This window comes from Cyprinus carpio, chromosome B6 (genome assembly GCF_018340385.1).
Source record: "Cyprinus carpio isolate SPL01 chromosome B6, ASM1834038v1, whole genome shotgun sequence".
Taxonomy (NCBI): Eukaryota; Metazoa; Chordata; class Actinopteri; order Cypriniformes; family Cyprinidae; genus Cyprinus; species Cyprinus carpio.
Genome location: NC_056602.1, coordinates 8,103,790 through 8,116,894, shown reverse-complemented (window position 1 = coordinate 8,116,894; position 13,105 = coordinate 8,103,790).

The following is a 13,105-nucleotide window of genomic DNA, read 5'->3' as shown; positions in this document are numbered from 1 at the left end:
GCCATACAAGGAACAAAACATCAAAGAAAAAAAAGAATGAAAGACGCACGTGGGTTGATATGACCAGTGGTGGGACTCTCTGCTGAACCTGTCCTAGCATCTGTCATCAAGATATGATTTTTAAATGTGAACACTGTCTTCTGATGGTAGATGCACACACATGGTGCGAAAAGACATTAAGGCCCCACCCCCCGAGATGTCAGTTGACTAATAGTTATACCTTACTTGAAATTGTGATTATTTTTTTTTAATGATTCCGCAGTGTGTTTTTGAAAATCACTAAAAGGGGAATTTGGAATTCATTGATATTGCCAGCTACAAATGTGTTTTAAATTTTAGAGAGGTTTGAACTGACATATGTCGTTGGTGGCAGTGCAAACAGATTTGATCAGAGTGCTGTGAGTAACTTTATGCAAATTGGCAGTGATGATGTCTTACTAATGTCTACAGATCTATGTGATCCATGCTAGCTACAGTAGATGCTGCGTTTGAGATTGCAGTGAGTTTAAAATGCTTAATACTTAGTCTCCAACTTTCCCAGTTTAGTTTATCAGACACGATGAAGTGATTTGTTAATTGATTTCACTAAAAAAAAAATAGTATAAAAAGTGTGGAAAGAAAAGCTGGCACATTCAATCAACAGCATCAGTTTTACTTGATATATTGAACATTAACTTTAGAACTTCTGTTTGACCAACCAATGGCAAATGGAGGAAGTGTGGTAAAAAAATCAATATATATATTTTTTTTGCATTATTAAAATTTTCTCTAAAAAAAAAAAACACCACAAAATTTTCTCACATGCTGTTTCAAACATGTATGCATTTCTTTATTCTGTGTAGACGGGGACCGACATAGCAAAAGATAGATTTTTTTTGGGGGGGAAAAATTATTCCATTCAGTGAAAGTCAGTAATGAGGGTCGCAATGACTTTTCATTATATGGGCTATAAACAGTTGTACTATTCTTCAAAATATCTTCTTTTGTGTTTCACCGAAATGAATAAGTGATATTTTTCCCACCAATTATTTGAAATGGGCATCTTACAATTAACAGAATCCCTAAAATGATTAAAGCTTTCCGGTTTCAACAGCTGAAGTTCCAAGGTAGGTTGCGCAAAAAAAACAAAGGTTTAGGTTTATCTAAGTCTGCTTTTACCCAATATTTCCTGTATTGCTGGTTACCTTCGATGTTAGCATGCCCTGAACACCAGAGAGCTTGTGCTGACATGAGAATATTCAGTTAGCTTTCTCTGCAGTAGTTTCAAAACTCTGCCATAAATCAATACACACCTACTAAACAGCCTCTGTTAGGTCTCAGGGTCAGCCTTTCAGGGAAAACCCGCATGCAGCCTCCCTAATGTCTTCCTGGAGTCTATCTTCGTCCACCCATTGTTTGGGCCTTAAGGTTCTTGGTCCAAAAGGGTAGAAAAATAGTTTTGCGTGTGTGGGGTATGTGTTTTGAAATGGCAAACACTGTCGGAGAATGCTGAATTTTTTATGTGGATGTTAAGGCTATGGTATCAGTACAGGGGCTGGATAGAACCGTGCCAATCTCTCTCTCTCTTTACCATCGCTTAACATTTTTCTCATGCTCTCTCAGTCCTGCGTTCGTCGCGATTTGGGTAATAAGTTAGTTACCTAGAATTGGGAGTGACCGGCCATTCGCTGCAGTGGTTCTGACGCAGTTACTGGACAGGATGTGTGTGGTGCTATGCCTGTATGCATGCTTGTGTGGGATTGTAGCATGTTTCTTGAATACAATTTCAACTAGGTTGTCAATGAGAAAGCAACAAGCTAAGCTAATGCGATATGATTAACGCAAGATTATAAAATTAATGGTATGCTAACCTGGCTATGTTTTTGCAACATTATGAACACAATAAAAAAATGGTGGGCAATCAAACATAATAAACAACAGTAATCGACAAATCCTTGTGGCATAATGCTAACAACATGACTTGATATAGGGATGATATGCGCATCTCCCAATAGCAAATATTAAGCATTTGCTGAAAAGCGCGCGGCTTGCAGGCCATCCAGAGGATGGGGCGAAAACTTGTTTGTTTCTTCATTTGAAGTAAAGGGGGGGGGGAGGGGAAGCAGACTTGGAGAAATTTAGCATTACATGGACTTGCTCACATGTATGCAATCGTGAATGAAGGGTGTCAAACTGGCGACCAACCACAGGCTGTATTAAAACCGATCATAGTAATACACAATTAAGTAATTCCCATCACGACTCCTAGTCCCCTCAGTTAACCTTTTGTGAAGTTAAATAGCTGTGTTTCTTAAAGGCGAAAAAAAAAATCTAAAATTTGGCCAAAAATATCCGTTCAATAAACGCATAATAAAGTTTCCATCTGTGAAAAAGTCCATCCCGCTGTTGTCCTCAATCACATCAAAATCCAGCTCAACTATTGTTGGCTGTTTTCACGTTATAAACAGTTTACTTAATCTGTGCAAATTCATTCATCTTCACTGATTCAGACCGAAGCGACCTTTTTGTCATTGAGAACGAAACCATATTATGGATAGAGGACTGCACATTTTAGCCAAGAAGCAAAAAGTTTAAAGTCAAAAAACATCTTAATGATGAATTTGATTATTACAAAACATGTAGCTTTTATTTTGCTTCAATCAGACGTAGTTGATGGTCAGAGTATGGATGGAGATGATGGATGGTAGTTGTTTGATTACGTGTGGATTTTATAATATTTTTATCAGCTGTTTGGACTCTCACCTTCTGATGGCACCGCCATTCACTGCAGAGGATTCATTAGTGAGAAACGTCATGTAATGCTAAATTTATCCAAATCTGTTTCTGATGAAGAAACCAACCCCAGTCTCACATTTTGAATGCCTGAGGGTGAGTATATTTTCAGCAAACTGAGATTTTTGGGTGAGCTCATTCCTTTAAGGGATTAGTGTAAAGTGATGTTATCATAACCTTCTCATGACTTTGAAATGTTTTTGTAATGTAGTTTATGAGCTAGTAGGGTTCTTATGACTTTGTCACAGGGCAATATTGTGTTGGTTACAGTTTGATTCCGTCATAGAAGGGTGCATTGTCAGCCTTAGTCCTTCAGGTTGAATTTGAGGATGTGAAAAAGGGCGGCACTTATAATGTGCAGTGGTCATAACTGTTAGCCTTGTCCTTTAGATTGAATAAGAATTTAAGTTAACGTGTTTGCATATTTTGTCAGTATATTCAGTAATTTCTGGTGTGTTTTCCTATATTTCTTTTGTACACTCAAAAAATAAAGGTGCTTAAAAGGATTCTTCACAGGCGATGCCATATAAGAACCCATTTTTAAATTCCCAGGGCACAAAGAACCATTCAGGGGGGATCTTTAAAAGAACCATCCGTCTTTTGCTTACGGCTTTTATAATCTGAAGAATTTTGTGAAACCAAAGAAAGGTTCTTGCAGATGTTAAAGGTTCTTTAGTGGTAAAATACCAAAGAAACAGACGGAAAACAAACAAAAAGAAGTCATTTAGACAAAAAGAGTCTATGCTATGGCCTTTTTTTTTTTAAAGGGATAGTTCAACAAAAAACATTCTGGCCTTATTACTGCATATCGAAGCCCCTCATGTTATTCCTAACATATAAGACCTTTGTTTATCTTTGGAACACAAATTAAGATAATTTTGATGCATTCCAAGAGCTCTCTGACTCCATAGACAGCAAGGGTCCTTACACGATCAAGGCTCAGAAGTGTAGCAAGGAGATCGTTAAAATAATCCAGTGTGACATCAGTGGTTCAACCGTAATTTTCTGAAGCTATAACAATACTTTTTGTGCGCAAAGACAAATGGCAAAAAATAATGACTTTATTCAACAAATTCGATCTCCTCCAAGTCAGCCCTATAGGTGCCATTTTGGAGAGGATCACATATGTAAGAGAGCTATCGGAATCATTCAAAAATATCTTAATTTGGTTGCGGCAAAGATGAACGAAGATGACTTGAGGGTGAGTAATTAATGACAGAATTTTCATTTTGGCGTGAACCATCCCTTTTCAAGAGTGTATTCAGCTGAAAAAGAAAAACTGTATGTGGGTTCTTTTTTGGGGGGGTGGTGGGTGTGTGTATTTGTGTGTGTTCCCTCCGGAGCATGTGGTCAATTGAGTGAGTATCTACTTCCTACTATTTCACGTCAGAGGTGATGTCTTCTGCTTCAGTGCGCCTCATGTGTGTGTGTGTATGTGTGCAAGTTCACCTAACGCGTTCACGAGATTAGCGAGATTGTTAATAGGATTTAAGAACTCTGAGGCTACAAAAATAGACTGTGACCTAAATTTGAGAAGTTAAACTATAAGAGTTTACTATGCCACTTGAGGGGGGCTAACAGCGGGCCTATCGCAGGAGGCGCCTCACTCACTCCCCTTCCTGAGTATGGCCTTTCACTTGTGTCGTTTTGTATAGTGAGACTAGGCTACTTTCCTAATTCATTTTAGTCTACTGAGAAACATCATGTGGATGAGACGAAAATGGTTAAAAGCTTTGCCGAATGAAATGTAATTGTATTATATTTCTGTCAGGTAGCTCTATCCCATGTTTTGTGTGTGTTCCATGTCGCCGGGCATTGTGTGACTGATTTAATTCTGGATATTTGTTTGATGTCTACCTCCTTGAAGCTTATCGTGTTCCCCGTGATGTGAATTAAATTCCTTGTTAGATCAGGCTAGTAGCCAGGCGAATCTTGACTATGAAATACTCGGCAGCTTAAAACTGGGGTAAAGCGGCACGCCACGCCCTCTTCGCCGCGTTACTTTTAGTTTTTTTTGAAAAAAAAAAAAAAGTGATTGTTTTTTAGGTTTTTTTTCTGCTCAATTCTGCCATGACGCTCTACAATGGATGAATACAGAGCGGACGGTTCACTAGCAGTGTGCTCAGGGTGGAGCGGCCAGACCCTTCGTCGTCTTGGCTAAGGGCATTTGTGGCCACTTGCCCCCCGTCGACATGTCTACCCTTGAGGCTCGGCCTTGAGGGGGAAACCCTTGCACACGGCTGTTTCAGGATCGGGATAATCGTCTAAGCCATCATTCCCCAGCTGTAGCTCTAGCCAGACACAAGCCAACGCTTGACTGGAAGGAGGGCGAGTACATCCTGTGATCTGGAGAGCCTCCGATCCTGTATCTGAAAAACCCCTGGCAGCTGGCAGTTCCTGAGTCAAATTCGCGCGGGCCGACAACGTTTGTTTCCCTCAAGTTCCAGCCCGCAGTGCCGAAGGCTCACCCAAGCAGCAGGCGATCGCAGTTCATGTGGTGGCATAGGTGTCCAAAAGTACAATGGTTAATGTGGCAAGCGCAAAAGGACATTAATGTGTGCAAGGCATTGGCCAACCCCCAAAGCTCACTCACTAATCGGGCAGTGCCCACGTACCTCGCTGCCTACGAGGCGACGACATTCCAGAGTTTGCCTCCAGTAGTTGGCCCAGACCAGAGACCAACAAAAGAAAGCAATGATATACTAACAATGTATATAAGGCAAGTCTCAGTTGCTTAAAATAACTGTTTTAGACCTGTATGTTTAATTCATAGATAAATGTAATCTTAGTATACACATTAGAGTAAAAGAAGACAATCAGGGGGGGAATATAACTGTCGGGGATGCTAGGGGTGTCCATACATTCGGTCCTGGAGGTGGCCACTGTCTTGGCAGAATTTTCGCTCTCCAACGTTGGGGCTCAAACACGCGTGCCTGAGAAGTTTCTAGTCATGTCGCTATGTTAAGACGGCTTGATTACCTGGTTCGAGCGTGTTGTTTAATTAGGGAGGAGACTAGAAGATATGCTCTGTCAGGTGACTATGGTCACTGGGCATGATCCTAGTTGGTAGTCACGCTCTGGCATTAGAGACTAGTGTCAAGCAGTTCGTTTAATTATTTGCAGTGAAAGGGGCTAGAGCATTTAAATAATTCAGTGCACAAAGTACATATTATTGTGACATATTAGCATTATGCATTGACAAAATAACCCTTGTAAAAATCGTAAAAAAAAAAAAAAAAATCGCATATTTATTGTTTTCCTGGGGTTCCATATCATGATGAACAACAAGGCCTATGCACTGGCCTAGGGCAGTCTCTCCAGCAGTTTCAAATGGTCATCAGTCGGGTCTGAGTTGAAACTTAGGGGTCATGCAGCGCAGTGCACGTTTTATTTATATAATTTTGGGTCAATGTGTTCACAGGGCAGACATCCGATGTCTTATCACCAAGTAAGTCACATCTCACTGTTTATATGTGGCAAATGCCCTCCATGTGGGTCTTGGGTTGTGGAAAAATTGAAATTTATAGCGATGGCAGCTCAGGACGCGTCGCTGATTTCTGTCTGGGGCACGTTTAGCTGTTACTCTTATAGGTGTGCATGTAGGCACTGGTGTTATAGTCTCTCTGTCCATGCTCGTTTGCAGCTTGTCTGAATCATGCAAAGCAGCTTCAAACATCAAACAGATTTGCAGGAATATTCCATGCGCTGAGGGGGGCGAGAGATGGGTGCGGGTGCGTGTGTTGCGGTGTGAGTGGGTGGGTGAGAAAATGAGACATGAAAGACTCCTCATCTCCTCTTGTAATATTCAAAACAAATGTATAAATGTTTTTGTCGCTAAAGTTTTGAGAAACATCATTAAGGACCAAATATCAAAGAGAACAGATTAATAACGAGAAACTTTGTACAAATATTCCATTATTGTTGCTAGAAACTTTGTTCCTTTGCCAGAACATTAGCCAAAATTCTGAGTATGTTCCTTGATGCTGTGTATAGTCATGTATGATAAATACTGTAAAGCTCCAAAAAACATACCATAAAAGAATAATAAAAGTATTTAGTAGACTTTTTTTTTTCTTTCAAAATCAGGTTTGTTTTTCTTTATATTTCTAAATACGGTTTGATTCTGATCAGGATTCTGAAGGTCAATGTCATTACCACCAGTAGTATTGATTGGCAGCAACTTTTGACCTTTCTTGCTTCTCTTCAGTCTGTCAACCCCAGTTTAGCAGCATGTAACTGAGGCAAACATAATTCTGTTTTTGTTTTGCCCTCCAGTCCTGAGATATATGTACATGTGTGTGCACTTAAATTTTTTTTGGCTGATTTAATGGGTTTGAATAGAAACAGTTCATAAATCCATACCTGAAGTAAATCCCCCCACACACACACACACATTAGTATTAAGTGCTGTATTGATTTTTAATCTATCAGGCTCTCAGCTCTCTCTTCATGAACTGGGCTGTGCTCTCTGGTTACCGTGGCAACAGGTGACACGACTGAGGTTTCAGCAGAAATGAAATAGACAGAAGGGGAGTGAGAATGTCTCTTCCTTTTGTTCTGTCCAGTCAAATAAAGCAAAGAACCTTTTTTCAAAGTTCATGTAATTTACATGGACGCGTGTAATTTCTGCAGCAATATGATCACCAAATTGCAAAGAAATAATGACTCTTATCAAACAGGTTTCCAGAACACTTTTCCTGCATGCAGACCCTCATTTTTGAGGAAATCAACATACAAATGCCTTAGTTGTCTCTTGATACTTATTTCACAGTGGAAAGGAAGTATCAGCAGATAATAATAATAATAATTTTAATGATAATCTTTATTTTCTGTAGCACATAAATGTTACATTTCAAAGCGCTTTACATAAACAAGTAAAACAACAAAAATACAAATAATTTATAAGAAGATTATAAAGTAAGCAGAAGAGAAGAGATGCATTCAAACATTAAAAGTACAATAAAATAGAAGTAATACCAAAAATTTAGTAAAAGCTAACTAAAGAACTTAGTTAGCCAAGATTAAAAATCTTTTCTTCTACAATCTAAAACTAAAAAGTTTAGTTCACCGGAGTTAGTTCACCAAAAACTTTAAATTTTGTCATCAATAACTGCGTTTCAAATTGTTCCAAAACCGTAGGATTGCGTTCAGCTGTGAACCACGAAGATATTTTGAAGAAAGTTGGGTAACCAACCAGTTGGACTGTAGCCATTGACATCCAAGTATGGAAAAAAAACTATATGAATCAGTGGTATCAACGAACTTTTATAAACTACATATTGCAAATGCGAAAACATGTTTAATGTTAACTCATGCATTATTAAAAGATTCATTTTTGCTGAGTTTAAATAGGCCACTGTACTCTCTACTTGCCAACACTGGTGTTTTTTTCAAGCAGTGCCTGGTGGGTATAAAGGGTAAAGAAAGGCCTCAGCATGCTGAAACTACGGAACAGAAAAGCGGGAACCCTGCTGTCTGACTATATGCATTATTCAACTGCAGGCATTTCCTTAAAATGGCCAGAAGGATACTCTCCCCTTTTGTGATATCATACTCATGCATCTGTGTATCAGCATGCTGGTGCATGTGGAAGCTGTGTATTTGGTTAAGGCCACTCTGTCTGTTTCTTGTCTTCACGGTGGTGTACCTGCAGAGGCGGGAGGTGAACAGGGAGAAGGTGTTTCCCCCATGCACCAGAGCAGTATTGATGGAGTGGAGGACATGTTCACACGCGGCAGAGCTCCATGAGGCCGCCATTCAATGCACAACCTTCATCAGCGATACCAGAAAGACAACATCTATGTAAGAATTCTCAGGAGACATGTGACTGCACAAAGGTCACGCAGGGACCTTATCAGGGTTATTATTGTATCTAACTTTGCTACAAATGTTTTCAGGTTTGTTCTGTCCCCGTCTTAGAACAGTTAACATACCATAGCTATTTTCGTACTAACCACCGGAGTGTTTAGTTCTTGGGAAATATAATACACGCTTTTTGGTGAGGTCTGATTTTTAATAATACTTCACAATATTACTGTTATTGTTTTATTTTTGATTGACATAAATACAGCCTTGGTGAACACCTTAGAGACATTAAATTCACAAAAAATTACAAATTAAACTTTTATCAACCCCAAAATCTGTTGACCGGTAGTGTATATAAAGAAATATAAAATGTCCATAAAATAAACACCTAAACTGTAAAAAATGAAAATCATTGCTAAAACTAACTAAAACAAAACGGAAAGATTAAATAGTTTGAAATTATTAAAATAAAAATCAAAATTTGAAAATGCACAAAAATATAATAAACCCTTGAAACCCGTAGTTTTCCTACATGCATCTCATGTATATTATATGCATATTGTAATTTTTTTGTATTAGGATTGGTTCTACGACAATGATTAAAAAAGATGGATTAGTCAGAGCTGTTAGCCCTTGTATTTTGCCACACATGCTTCAGCCACACTGAGACTGGGGTTCTACAGTGTGGGCAATATAAGTGATGAAAAAATGAACAAACAAGCATCTAGGCATTCTACATCAAGTCAGTATTACAAAGTATCATTAATGTCGATATCCTTAATTTAATTAAATGGAGATTTTCAAATTTTCTCCAGGGATTCTCTCTGCTTTTCCTCATGCCAGTACTTGTTTTAAAAAGTAGCGTCAGGATGGCAGTTAATGCACAAGGGTTCACTCCTCTTTCCTGTGTAATCCAATCCTTTGTTGTTTGTATTCGAGTTTGAGGGTGGACAGCAGTGTGACTGATTGAGAGAGGAACCGAAGTTGCCTAAGTTTAGCAGAGTGATATTAACTCAAAACATCTCGGCCTGAGACTGAAAGGAAACCCTGTTTGATTAAGGAACGTTCCTTCTTCAAGAAAAACATCCAAAACCTAATACATCCAAAAAAACTGGGTTTTCAGACAAAACTGACACTAAAATAAGTACTGTAAACTGATTTTAGCCAGATGTGAGTAAATGTTTAAAGTGAGTTTATCAGCTTACATACCAACAGAGGATTAAATACTGTGCTCTGCAATGTGCTCAATAGACAGCCTTTTTCATAATTAGGGAGTAGAAATTTATGCTAACAATAGAGCTGGGGTTTTATTTTACAAGTGAATTGCAAAATCCAGGATCTGACTATTAACCATCTGTTTTTAAATTAAACTTGCAATAAGGCTCTTATGTAGGTAATTCAACTCACTTTTATCGTTCATACAGTATATACTGTATGTTTAACACAATGTAACAGCATCCGTGTGTGTGAGAGAGACAAAGCAAGAAATCAAAGATACAGGCCCTCAGGACACCGTTTAAATTAAATGTGGTGCAATTATAGGGTCTTACCGATGATGCTGACAAAGAAAGGGTCATGTGATCGGGTGGGCGGAGTGCATGCTGGAACCTCATTGGTCTAAAAACAGGAGCCATACATCCCAGACTGCTGGTTAGAGAGTTGAGCCTGGAGGGAATGATATGACTCACTGTCTGCATTATGATCCAAACATTCCAGCTTGACCTTTGCAGAATCCATAGAAAGAGACCTTAAAGCCAGTAAATCCCTCTTTGTGAGGATTGACTGGGACTGAGACAAGGATACAAGTTTTCAGCATGATTACACAGCTTTTATATGTCAGATTCTTTTTAATCTACCATCATACTGGTTTTAACTAACCCATAGCTAAAGACAGAAGCTGAAGACAGAAGCTTAAAAATATGTGATTAATATATATATATATATATATATATATATATATATATATATATATATATATGTGTGTGTGTGGTGGTGTGTATATACTTGTGTGTGGTGTGTATATAGCTATATATATGTGTGTGTTGTGTGTGTATTATATCTATTGTATATATGTATATATATGTATATTATATATATGCTGAAAAACTGCATATAGGCTTGGAGTGACACAAGGGTCAGTAAATGATGGACAGAATTTCCCATTTTGGGGGAGTTTAACCCCCCCCCCTCCCCCACCCTTAAGAGGCTTTTTTTTTTAAGGTTCTCTAAAGGGATACTCCACCCTAAAAATGAAAAATGTTTTTTGTTTTTCATTAATCACTTTCCTGTGATTTTATTTTGGGGTGAGAACCCTGTAATGTGTTTTTGATGCCCTATATCCTAAAGGTTGTTCTAATATTTCAGAAAAACTTTAAGCAATTTCCAGCATTATGACAAGACAACATTCAAAAACTATTTGAATTAACTGTATTGCATACAACCCTAATGCCTGTGATTCAGTAGACACAATATCATTACAAAAAAATACTGTTTTTCACACATTATAAAATGTATAATTTAAATTATAATATATATAATCTTTTTTTTTTTTTTTTTCTTTTTTTTTTAAACTCTGATTAGGATGGCGCCATTTGCTCAAAAAAAGATGTCATAAAAATAAATCAACCTACTGAAACCAACATCCGAACCAAAACATCAGTTTAAATCTTTACTAATAAAGCTACATTACTTGCATAATCGCCCAGACTACTACAATTTATCAATTGTTTGTTATTGTTTTAGTATTTCACCCACAAATAAGTGCCAGGTTGTACACGGTGCTGGGACTATAAAGTCTCAGTCCCTGTGGTCAGAGGTTAGATACTGGCAACAGTTGTGAACATGACCTGGCACTATTTAGTTCACTGCAGAGGGACCAAAACATCCACACCAGTCATCTACACCCAAAAACACATCCATTGCAATCTAAACCACCATTTCAGAGTATAGTCAATAACCAGCTCGAAACAAGTGAGATAATAGCTGTATGTGTTGTTTATCTAGGTATTATTTGTGCTGGTAATGAAACGGGAGAGGAGACACGGTATGATACAATCAGTCTAGTTCTCATATGCAATTACAGGAAATTATGTATGGATGTTTCTACGATTAGTGAAGGTTTTTTCATTGTAATGCTTTTTGGTTAGTAGAGCTGGAAGTAAAAAATTCACTATCAGTGTCTGAAAATTGCTTATATACAATTTCCCTGTCATTTGAATAAAAAAATAAAAACTGCAGCAAGGCTTCATTTGGCTGCTGTATTGCTGATCTTGCTGTAGACTGCCAGATTTGTGTCATGATGTGCTCAGTGGAGTGAATGTGAAGGGTCTCTCTTTTCCCATCTTGGTTAAAGGGATACTGTAATTTACCTTTCCCAGACGCATTGCTAGCATCTGAGGTTGATTGACTGATAGCATGGTGATCTGATTTATCTGAGACCACCAGGCGCATGAATGGAATGCCTCTTCTTCTAAGCCGCCCTCTGGCCAGTAAGCACATTTTTTTTTTGTTTTTTTTTTTTGTAAGAACAAACAGTGACACAATTTCAGATCCACAGATCATATACCACTGATTTTTTTTTCTCTTTATGTGTGCCATAATGTTGTGTCTAGATGTGTTTGGCACCCAATTTTCCCTATATCTGTGGGCATAAATTAAAAACACACAGATCATAAATGTGTGTGCATTTGTTTCAATATGCTGGTTTTATTGTTTTACTATTTACTCAATACCCCTTAACTCACTGTCATGTTTTCTCTATCTCTTAGACTAACATAGGTTCTATCCTGGCGGCCGTGAATCCTTATAAGCAGATCAGAGGGCTGTATGATCTCTCTGCAGTGGAGCTGTAAACATCCAGCATCATTTGGCGATCTGCCCCCACACATCTTTTCTATTCCATGAGTGCTACGCGCCTGTGCTTATTTAAAGACTGATAGCCAATGTGTACTGGATCAGGTAATAATAAAACCTCCAAACACTTTTATTTGACTTGATAAGCAGACAACTTGCAGAACATTAAACAGTGAATAGAATTTTCAGTAATTGGCTCATAAAATGCTAAAAGTTGTGATTGTGTATTATTCATTGGCTGGAATTAGTATGACCATACAAATCCAAGAATGATAACTAATGACAATTATAACCATAAAAGTGTCAAACTTCCTATTAGCATGCACTGAACAAACTTTTGCCATTTTGAATGGATTTCTCTCTGTGGAGTGATTTATTTAAACAGCTCTGATTGGTTACTGAGTATAGTAAGAACAATTAATCAACAATTTTCTATAGCTGTAATTGTATATGTGCAGCCTTTTTTTATTATCATTGTTATTTGATATATTATAACAACCCCCCAAACAGCACGTTTTACTTTATTTTATGTAAAACTCCTTTTAAACCTTCATACATTTACATAGATATGAAAAAGAAACAGTTCTGATCTTACAATATGGCATGTATAATAAATAAATAGACACTGATTTATTATTCATCTGCCCTTGTGTTCAGTATAGGAGATATCTCTATT